This window comes from Mauremys reevesii, linkage group 23 (genome assembly GCF_016161935.1).
Source record: "Mauremys reevesii isolate NIE-2019 linkage group 23, ASM1616193v1, whole genome shotgun sequence".
In the NCBI taxonomy this organism is placed as follows: domain Eukaryota; kingdom Metazoa; phylum Chordata; order Testudines; family Geoemydidae; genus Mauremys; species Mauremys reevesii.
The window spans coordinates 8,580,060-8,590,563 of record NC_052645.1 but is presented as its reverse complement, the minus strand read 5'-3'; the positions used below and the strand labels follow the sequence as shown (position 1 = coordinate 8,590,563).

At 43.7% G+C, this 10,504-nt stretch overlaps 1 long non-coding RNA gene across 1 annotated transcript; it reads left to right on the top strand.

The window, feature by feature from the left end:
* The first annotated feature begins 2,076 nt into the window (after positions 1 to 2,076).
* LOC120389248 lies at positions 2,077 to 9,655 on the top strand. The gene is made up of 2 exons (XR_005590837.1): positions 2,077 to 2,205; positions 9,317 to 9,655. It is a non-coding gene; the product is annotated as an uncharacterized LOC120389248 (long non-coding RNA).
* The last annotated feature ends 849 nt before the right edge of the window (positions 9,656 to 10,504 follow it).

Genomic DNA, 10,504 nt, shown 5'->3' with positions numbered 1-10,504 from the left:
TGGGATGCTGGCTCTGAATCGCTGGAGAAAGCAGTCTGGCAGACCAGTTACCACATTCCAGCTATGGAAGGTGAACTGAGGCCTAAGGAATAATCAAAATGGACATTGAGTAAGAGGAAGATGGTCCCAGGGAACAGTCAGTGTTTGGGAGGGGGAAGGAGTAGGAAAAACAAGACCATTGTTCCTTTAAGGGCCCAGAAGCAGGAGACTTGCACAGTGGCTCCCTGCCAGCCAGACAAGTGTTGAGGGTAATTAGACCCACCTGGGAAGGGTCAAGGGCGTGGTGAGATGACTGGGCAGGTGAAACAAAAAGGAGGGTCCAAGCCCAACCGGGGAGAGACTGCTGAGAGGATTTTGCCAGGACACAGTCCTAGAGGAGGACTGTGGAAACCCTGAACTATAGGGGAGAGTTTGCAGGCTGGGGAGGCTATGACTTAAAGGCCATAGTCCCAGAAAGGAGAGCTGTGGGGCCCTGAACCCCCTGGGTAATAAATTAGACACAAAGAGAGTATTGTATTTAATGACTTAGGGGTGTAACTGGATTATTTCCTAGAACCTACAGGGAAACTGAGGCAAGGGATTGCAGGGGCACACCATGTCAAAAGGGGATGTGCTCGGAGACTGCACATAAATAAAACATTGAATAAAAAATCTGTCCTCAAGTAAAATAATTAATCACATTTTTATATACAAGGCTGTAAAAATGGCTGAAGTTTTAAACTTGAAATTGAGATAGTCCTCACTGAGGATCAGTGTTTTGACTAGTGCTTCAGACAAACAGATGGGTTAAATTAAGAAAGTTATTAGCATTTTAAAACTGCATGGTGTGCAGCAGATTTCATAGAGCTTTCCTAGGAATACATTATTATTTTCTCATCTTACTTTTCTGTCTAAGCAAGCTACCCCAGTGATTTTACGCAATCATTAATAGGAACAGAGGCAGCCTATGTAATTGCGAACCGTACAAGTAAATCCCTGTGTTAAGATGTGGTTCGTGCTAAGAAAAAGTTTGAGAACCTCTGGGCTTCAGCCAGCTAAAGCTAATTGTTGTGTAAGGTACTGGAGGAGAAATGTGCTTGCTTAGCCAGTACACAGGCCATCTTAACCACAGGCTCTGCTCCTTCCTCTGATCCTGCTAATATAGATCATTTACTCTGGAGTGCATTTTGAGTAAGTATTTCTGCAGAGGCAAATGTAATGTTCTATGGTGTTATTTGAATGGTCATCAAATTAATAAAATACTGCGCAGCAAAAACTATCATAGCAGAAACACTTTCAGGCCATGCCATAGAAAGCGATGCTCAGGTGCTCCAAAACTGCAGCACCCAAATTCCCTCCCAGAGCCCAAATCCCCTCCCACACCCCAACCCCCTGCCTCAGCCTAGAGCCTGCACTCAAACTCCCTCCCAGAGCCCAAGCCCTCACCCCCTCCTGCATCCAAACTCCCTCCCAGAGCCTGCCCCAGCCTGGTTAAAGTGAGTGAGGGTGGGGGAGAGCAAGCGACAGAGGGAGGGGCAATGGAGTGAGATGGGGCAGGGCCGTGGAAAAGCGGCGGGACAGGTCATGGCCTCAGAGAAGGGGTGGGGCAAGTAGGGTGACCAGATGTCCCAATTTTATAAGGACAGTCCTGATATTTGGGGCTTTGTCTTATACAGCCGCCTATTACCCCCCACCCCAGTCCCGATTTTTCACACTTGCTGTCAGGTCACCCTAGGGGCAAGGTCTTTGGGTTTGCAGGATTAGACAGTTGCCCCCCTCTACAGGGCTCCCAGCGGTTAAACAGCCTGGCCTAGGAACCACAAGGGCTGGGGACAGGGTGGCGCCCCAGGTCTAGGGTGCTCGGTGGGGGCAGAGCGCCCCAGCCCTGGTGCTCAGTGGAGCCGCCCGGACCCCCGCTCAGGGGGCCACTCTGCCCCAGGAGGGTGCAGCGCACAGGAACCCCCCACCCAGGGGAGACTGGGCACCCTGAGCCCCCACCAGCGGACTGGGCGACCACCTCACGCACACCTGGGAGGCGTCCCTCACGGCCAGCAGGGGGCGGAGCTCCCAGCCGAGGGGGCGTGTCCCCGGCGCCAGGGGGCGTGTCCCGGCCCGTGTCAGTCTCGCTGCTGCTCGCAGGCGCGTGGCCGTTGCAGTGGCGGCACCGCCCCCTCCCCCCCCAGCGCCGCGCGGAGGCCCCCGGACACCGGCCCCGCCACGGGACAGGTAAGGGGTCAGGCCCCAGACACCTCCCCCGTGCACGCTGGGCCCCGCCCCTCCAGCCTGGGGCCGCCAGCCCCCACTGCCCCCCGGCCCCTGCAGCCAGGGGCCCCCAGCCCCCACTGCCCACCTGGGGCCCCGCCCCTCCAGCCTGGGGCCCCCAGCCCCCACTGCCCCCCTCCAGCCTGGGGCCCCAGCCCCACTGCCCCTGGGGCCCCTTCCCCTCAGCCTGGGGCCCCAGCCCCACTGCCCCACCAGCCTGGGGCCGCCCGCCCCACTGCCCCCTCCAGCCTGGGGCCGCCAGCCCCCACTGCCCCCCGGGCCCTGCAGCCAGGGGCTCCTGCCCCAGTGCATTGCAGGGTAGCCAGCCCCCGTCCGCCGTGCAGTCCAGGGAACTCCTGCCCGCCCTGGAGTGCCCAGTCCCTGTCCCCCCTGCAGCCTGAAGATCCCCCCCCCGGGTGCTCTGTTTCCCCCAGTGTAGGGGTCCCTTCTCCTGCCCTTGAGCTTAGGTGCCGCTTTCCCAACTCCCACCCTTCCTCTGGTGCAGCTAAATTTCCTTAGGTCTCTTCTCCTTTTCCTGGCCACCTTAAGGCTCCGCCCTCTTAAATGCTGCCAGGATCCCCAGGGCTTCCCCTCTGTCCTGCAGCCTGTCCCCTCCCCTCCTAGCTGTGGTAGGAAGAGGACTTCTCTCCCCTTGCCCACCCCTCATGGGCCCGACCCCTGCACCGCTGTACGGGAAACTCTCTCTGGACAGACTGGCTCCCTTCGGTTGTTGTGTAGAGTTGCACCAGTCAGGTTTTCGTGGTGAGGGAGAGCGATGGTTTCAGATTAGCTAGTTGGTGCATTCACTTTTCTCGGCCCTGGTTCCGGTCTGGTATTTTTTAAAGTACATTGACAATTTTCATAATTTCAGTTAATCAGTTGCCCTGAAAAGAGAAACGTTATGCCCTGTATCCTTTTTTTTTTAAAAGCTTCTGCACTAATGCCTTGTATTATCATTATTTTTGTGGTTTTCCTTGCACTTTTTATACAGGTCTGTCAGCCTGTGTTGCTTTAAGTTACTGAGATCTGAAATGACTCATTGCAAACTTTCATGGGTCTATGTATGTAGTCTTATAAAGATCTCACAATCTCCCTGGTTTGTACACAGTTTCTGTCTCTCTGCTGGCCTCCAGTTATTTTGTAGTCTTTGCTCTGATCTCTGTCGTCAGTCTTGTGGTAGGGCAGCCTCTTCTAGTGCACTTAATTAGCACATTTATCTGTCTATTAGGCAGAGTAGAAATCAGCTCGAAAAGCTGTGTTTGTTCTATACTGAATCTTTAATACTACCTAATTCATTCTAATACTGCTTCTGTAATAATGGTGTTTCTATTACAAGACCAGTTCTGTGATAGTACTTTTATTATAGAAACAGCTATTTACCAAGAGTGTTGTTATGAGAAATGAATATATAATAGACTCCTAACTCACTTTACTTACAGATAATTACTGTGAAAGGCTGTTTGACTCACTTTTTAATCCGTGTTTGCAGTGTTGTTGTAGCTGTGTTGGTCCCAGGGTTTTGGGGAGACAATGTTGGTGAGGCAATATCTTCTGTTGGATATGGGGGAGGGATAGCTCAGTGGTTTGAGCATTGGCCTGCTAAACCCAGGGTTGTGAGTTCAATCTTTGAGGGGGCCACTTAGGGATCTGGGGCAAAAATTGGTCCTGCTAGTGAAGGCAGGGGGCTGGACTTGATGACCTTTTGAGGTTCCTTCCAGTTCTGGGAGATTGGTATATCTCCAATTATTATCTCCTGTTGGTGAAAAAGACAAGCTTTTGAGCTATAAGCTCTTCAGGCCAACAGAAGATGGTCCAATAAAAATTGTCACCCACCTTGTCCCTCTTTTTATCCCATGATAATTGTTGCAATGCTTACTAGGCTATACTGTGACCATTCCTTAAATAAATAAATAAATAAATAAATAAACCAAACTCCCAATTCTCCTCCCCATCCTGCTCCCAAGTAGTTACTACTGTGGTTATGGTGCCACTGCAAATTTATATTCCAGACTAACATAATATGATAATTTTAACTGTTCTTCTTTGAACAAGTTTCAGACCACAAGAATTTCTATGTTTTATCGTGCTAGCAGCTTAATAAGCTATCAGTTTTAACAATTTGTTCAAAATTAAAGGAGTTTTATGCCAATTAAAATAGCGAGTTGAAGATAAAGTTCCCGCCAACGTATGTTATGTCTCTAGACCCCAAAATAGGCTAGTTGAACTCACTGAAAAGACTTCACAAGTCTTTAACACATAGAGAATACATTTTCTCTGTACCAGACTAAACATATTTAAATACCGTCATTTCTATATAAATGCCTTTTAATCTTTAACTTGCAGTGAAAAGGATAAGCTTACAGTAAAATGCAATCAGAAGTTAACCTCTCTGTAAGAAACAAATGTGTTGAAATTAATACCTTTTCTGTGTATCGTAGAAACATATTATTTTGTTTTAGAGGCAGTTTGCCAGAAAAATCCGTAAAGCAACTGTTCTTCAGGAATTGTACTTTTCCTGAAATGAAGCATTAAACCATGTGTACAGCAAAGTAATTTGTGCTGTTTTTCTAGTTTAAATTCAAGTTATGGCATTTAGGAAAAATGTTTAGTTTACTTTATTGACTGGAAAAACAGGATAACTTGGAGGTAATTTGTATTTATCCAGGAAATGGAAAGACTTGTAGCCAGGCATAAAAAAGTATCAAATTAAAATAGTTAAAATGGAAGTTCTTCAGTCTGTTATTTTTATCTGATTCTCATCTTGGTTTTAATGTCCCCAAAATATTCATATGAAGTGTGATGTTGAGTTATACTACTAATCTTTTTTAAAAATGGATTTCATATGCCATGGTTCTTGGAAAGCCAGCATTCCTTTAGATTTTTATTTATTACTGCAAGGATTGGTGATACCCATTAAAGCCATCAAGGTTTGAAAATTTTCCAGACACCTCCTAGTGGGAAGACTAAACCTAATAGCTAGCAGTAGATATAAAATAGAAGGTTTGGATTAGCAGGGTCCAGAGGAAAACACCTTGGGGCTGAGAATTTTACTGGTGGCTCTTCCGGGAACCAGTTTGGGGCTTCATCATATTTCATATTAGCCTCCAGAAGGGAAAAAGAGCTTTCTCCTGGCTGTTTTGCAGCCTCCAGGTAGCAAAAAGAGAGAGTTCAGTCTCTCCTCCCCCCCGAGCTTCCTGACCTCTGGGAGTGGTAGAGGCCTCTACTACTATAATGCTCTTCCCTCAGCCTCTGTGGTTTGGGTCCTTTCCTCCTATGAATAACTTCAGTACATGGCTTCCTTGCTGTTGATAATTCACAAGTAGATTTCTTTCAGGAATCTGTTTCACTGATTCAGACAAGGGTCTGAATAGCAAAAGAAACATTGACCAGACCAGTGGTGTTTTGCAAAGCTATGAGCAGCAGAGCCACTGGAGCTGTCGACTGAGGAATCAGTTTATGCTCAATTCATATTTAGAAGGTCTTCACAAGCATTAGGGCTAAAATCAGTGGGGGATTTTTTTCCTATTTGAGGCTTAGATTCTCATTCACCTTAGCAAGCTTCCCTCTTGTCTACAGTGAGTAGGTTTTATGTTTCTTGGATGTAGTTAAAGTTGAAAACAGTCCCCATTATCTCCCTGCTCATAAATTTCCAAAATCTTTGAGTCTTCTACCCAAAGGCGTTTGTGTAGTGGTGTGTGGTTTTTTGTGTGTGTGCTGGAACAGCCTCATCAGTTTTGTTTGAGAGAAGAGGATAAGAATGTTCACTTTTCTCTACCTTTTTAAAAACAAACTCTAGTTTATACTTAAAAAAAAAAACAGGGATATGTCAAAAATATGAGGAACTGAAGTTCAGAGTGAAACTTGGCAGAGACGTAGTTGTCAAATGAGCAAGAGAGCTGGTGCTTGTGGCTGTTTTTTTTATTTTTTTATTTGACATAGTAAGGAGAATTTGAAAACGGCATATTACATGTGGCGTTCACTTTTTTTTTTTTTTTTGCTAAGTTGTGAGGTCTGTGGTGGTCTGAAAAAAGGGTGTAAATTGCACCAAATTTACTTCTCTGAATTTGGGACAAAGTAAAATTCAACTTGGCTACTATCGACTTTAGCTTAGTTGCTATTTTAATGTTTGTAAAGTCAAGGTTTTTTTTTTTTTTTTTTTTTTTTTAATCTAAGACCTGTATACAAGTTCCCACAATTTAAAGAACAATTCCAGTTTTAAAACCTGGATAAACAAAACTGAAACTGAATTGACTGATTTCCAGTCTCCAAGCTGAGATAAATATAAAAAGTAAATGAAACATGAATAGTGAGAATTAAACCAAGTTTTTAAAATGCTTTCACTTTTAATCATCCAAAGTACCTAATCACATCTTATTTTAGCTAAATATGTAGCCAAGCCTAGATATAATTGTATATTATTTGAAAAATACACATAATTATGTAAGTAAATGTAGAAATTTGTAGTGCATGCTCATAACTCTTTCATGCATGGGGTAGATTTAAGGTTATTTGATCAAGCTTTTAACATTTATGTTTTCTGACTTCTGAATATTTAACTACGCTACATTAATGTTTCATAAATAGTGTTTTTTCCATTTGTTATAGATAGTTATTTAAAATTACCATTAAAATTGAACTGTAATGGAGGAAATAAAGCATGCTTCATAAGAATCCCATTTAATGTTAAATATTTCACTTTTGTAAGAGTTTTAGCCCCAATGTAGTTTAACTATATAACCACACACGCTTCACTTCCTTATAGGGTGAAAGGTGGCAGCTCTTTAACAGCTTGTAGCATTTCAATACAGACCATTTAGAAAACCATATCTAATTGAAACTGCATGGTGAATTGAGATCAAATGTAATTACTGGAGATAAAGAAGGGATCCCTAACAATCACGAATCTTCCTGGGTTTATGTGACCTGTGGACGATAATCACTTTCTTACTTTAGGGCCTCCTAACACCATATTGATGCATTGGCTCAGTTCTGACTCTGGTGTTAGGAATGTGTGAAGTGTTCTGAATCACTAACCGTGCTTCCTGCAATACTCTTGGTTTGACTTGGTTTTTCATCCATGCCCAACCCTGCTGAGTTTGTATGATGTATGAAGACTGGCTACTACCACACCAGGAATTCTGAAGTCCTCCTCCTGATACTGAAAAGGTTTCTCTCCCCGTCCCCTTTCCCTGACTAGCCCCATCCTTAACCACATATTAGGCTTACCAGGTTTCATGCATTCATGCAGCTCAAGTAATCTGGGACTGACACAATGTACTCTTTTCCAGTGGGAGGAACATGATGCCTTTTGGACTGTGTGGACCCACAGATCCTGAGTTCTGGAGTATTTGCATTTCGTGTATAGGTTTGTTCTTTGCGGGGATTCTTGAAAGATATGATGAGCTTCATGGCAGTGCACCAGCATTCAAGGTGTTAAGGGCTTTTAATTCCTCTTAATCCATGGAGCATCATTCTGTAATATGTAATACTGAGAAAAGACTCCTTATGGTTCCTAGGCCAGGCTGTTTCAGATTTTGACTAGTCTGAGAACTTGTTCTGTTGTATGACTGGAAGGCATGTAAATTATAATCACTTTCAACAGATACGTAAATGAAGAGGATAGAGTATCTTGTGGCAGTTTCACCCTCTAGTGGCTACTGCTAAACCAGAAAGGAAACTTGGAGGCTGATAGATCCAATTTAGATATGCTGATTTAGCATCTTCATTTGAGTTTGCGGTGAGAACTCGTTCTTCACAGTTGAGTCTTACTCTTGGGTCGATCCCCCTTGCAGCAAAGAGTGTGTTGCTTTGTGCTAAGGTACATAGCTGAGACGTGTGCTGTCCTCAAGTGTGCCAGATCATGCATGCGCAGTACTTGTGCTGGGGTATGTGCAGGTTTGGGGACAGGGCTTTGTTATAGCAAAGTGAATGCAATATTCTTGCCTTTGCATCGCTTACAGTTTGGAAGAGTGTGTTAGGGATGGTGTCTCCTACATCCAAACTTCTAGCCAGGAAAGAGGAGCTCCAGAGATGCTCATTTAGCTAAAGTGCTTGTTTGTTGTATAGAACTTTTCATGGCTCAAACAGAAAGGAAATCCTGGAGTATAATTTTCATCATGTCTGTTTGTTCAAATTAGCTGAACTTTTAAACACTTTCAGAGTTGTTATAACCATGCTCTGCTGTCCTCTGCATAAGCGTTTGTCTATATATAATCTCAACTCTCATTTTACAAAGGCATCATAGTGTGTGAACAGTTCCACTTCTTCCCGCTTCCCCTGAGATGTTGCTCTCCTTGGTTGGAATCTGACTCACTCCAGGAAGCTGGGAAAATGAAATAATTATCACAATTCAGTAAATTTATCTTTGTAGAAAGTTTTCTTCCATACTTACTTCAGCTATGCATATATTTCCTGGTAGGTCAGCAGCCAGCAATTGAAGAATAAATGCTAAGGTTACTTAAGTATTTGATTCTTTCTATATTGCTGCAACATGTGCTGAGAATAGAGTTTTCCTCTCATATAATAATCTGTTGGTCTTTAAAGGACAGTAGGTTTTCCTATGAAAGAAAAGCTGCATAGAGATAGTTTAATTTCAGAAGAATGAGACTTGAGCAAATTGATTTTTTTTTTGCCATTTCCCTGATACTGAGAAAGTGTAAAGTCATTAGCTCCAGAATTAAAAGCCTACTTGAAAAGAAATATTTTTAATAGGAAGTGTGCTCCAAAGTTAAACAGCTTTGTTTACACATCTATGATTTTAGTGCTTATAGTCTCCATGGCCTGGCCTGCTTGTTCCTTTGTCTCTGCCTCAGACAGCCAACAAGGTTGTCACTTGTGGTGTAAAGTGAACGCCTGTCAACTAGGACTGTGACCCACCAGACCCGTTCCATGTTGGCCAATGAATAGCTGTTGGTCATGATGACTTCTGGTCACCACTGATCTGGTTGGATGTCTTGCTAACATAGACTAACTAGGGAGCCTCTTATTTCTCCTAAGAGGTAGATTTTGTTTGCATTGTATCTTTACTGTCTCTGGCTGGGAAGCTGAATAAGTCTCTGTTTTTGTTTTTTTGCAGCCACAGCTTGGCTGAGAATGTGCTGCTGCCTGCGTAACCAACAACTTCCCACCTCAGAGACTGACTCAGGTTTTTATCCAGCGCCACTCTGGACTATTGAGTGAAGACACAGCATCAGTAGTACAACAGGTTCTCTAGAACTGCTGCTGAATTAATCATTCCACACTTATTAAAATTTTAGTCCCTGCTTCTGATGATTATGGAGTTCAAGTTTTGCATTTGTCTCATCTGTGAACACTGTGTTGCATGCTATTTCTAATACTGCTGCAGCTCAGTCTTTCATCTAATGCAGTTAATGAGGAAAACCAAATAAATAAAAACTCTGATGATTTCTGTCAAGGAGACTTAAAGCATCTGATTCAAGACTTTTCAAACATTTATGTTGTTCTGGGCATGGTAGTTACTGGGCTTCTATCTAAATCCCAGTAAGCTTGTACTCACCTAGAACGGGCACCCAGCAGGATGCCAAATGGACCCATGAAATTCCATGACCTATTGCTGCCCTCCTTTTCAGGGCAAAGGGATAGTTTGGGGATTGTGACGACTATGGTTTACACTACAGCATAGAATACACCTTCTTAGATCAAATGTAAGCATTGATGTGAGCGTTTCCCACAACTTTCAAACAAAGTGGGTGAATTTCCTGGACTCCTGCTGAGTTGTCATATGGTTCTTTGTCTGGCAAAGTTTGTGTGCTCCTGGCCTGGAGGACAGAAGCCCTATAAGACCATGCTAATTAAAATAGGTTCAAGATCATCCTAATTTCTCTTCCAGAGGATGGCAGCTACAGTGTCTTGCCAGAGCTTCTTGTGCAAATCCTTTCTCTGACTAGGGGCAGTGACTGTGTGTGTGGAGGAGGTGGAAGCACTGTGTGTGCTGCTTAGGGACAGAAACTTTTCTTTAAAAAAGTGGGCTATGCAAACACTGATGTGTATTGTATTCTTTACTTCACAATAATACCATATTGGTAATACTAGGCATAATGAATTTGGCCTGCTTTTCAGAGACAATAAAACAGGACTTATATAAAAGAGGGTACCACACATCTTAAAAGGTTCTAGAAATGAGTGATGTGTTAACACAGTATATAGTTAAACACTTACTATCTAGAAGTATTACATTTGATATTTCACCTATTTTCTACTGGAGGTATAGAAACAACATCCCTCACCTTAAATAACCTTTTTA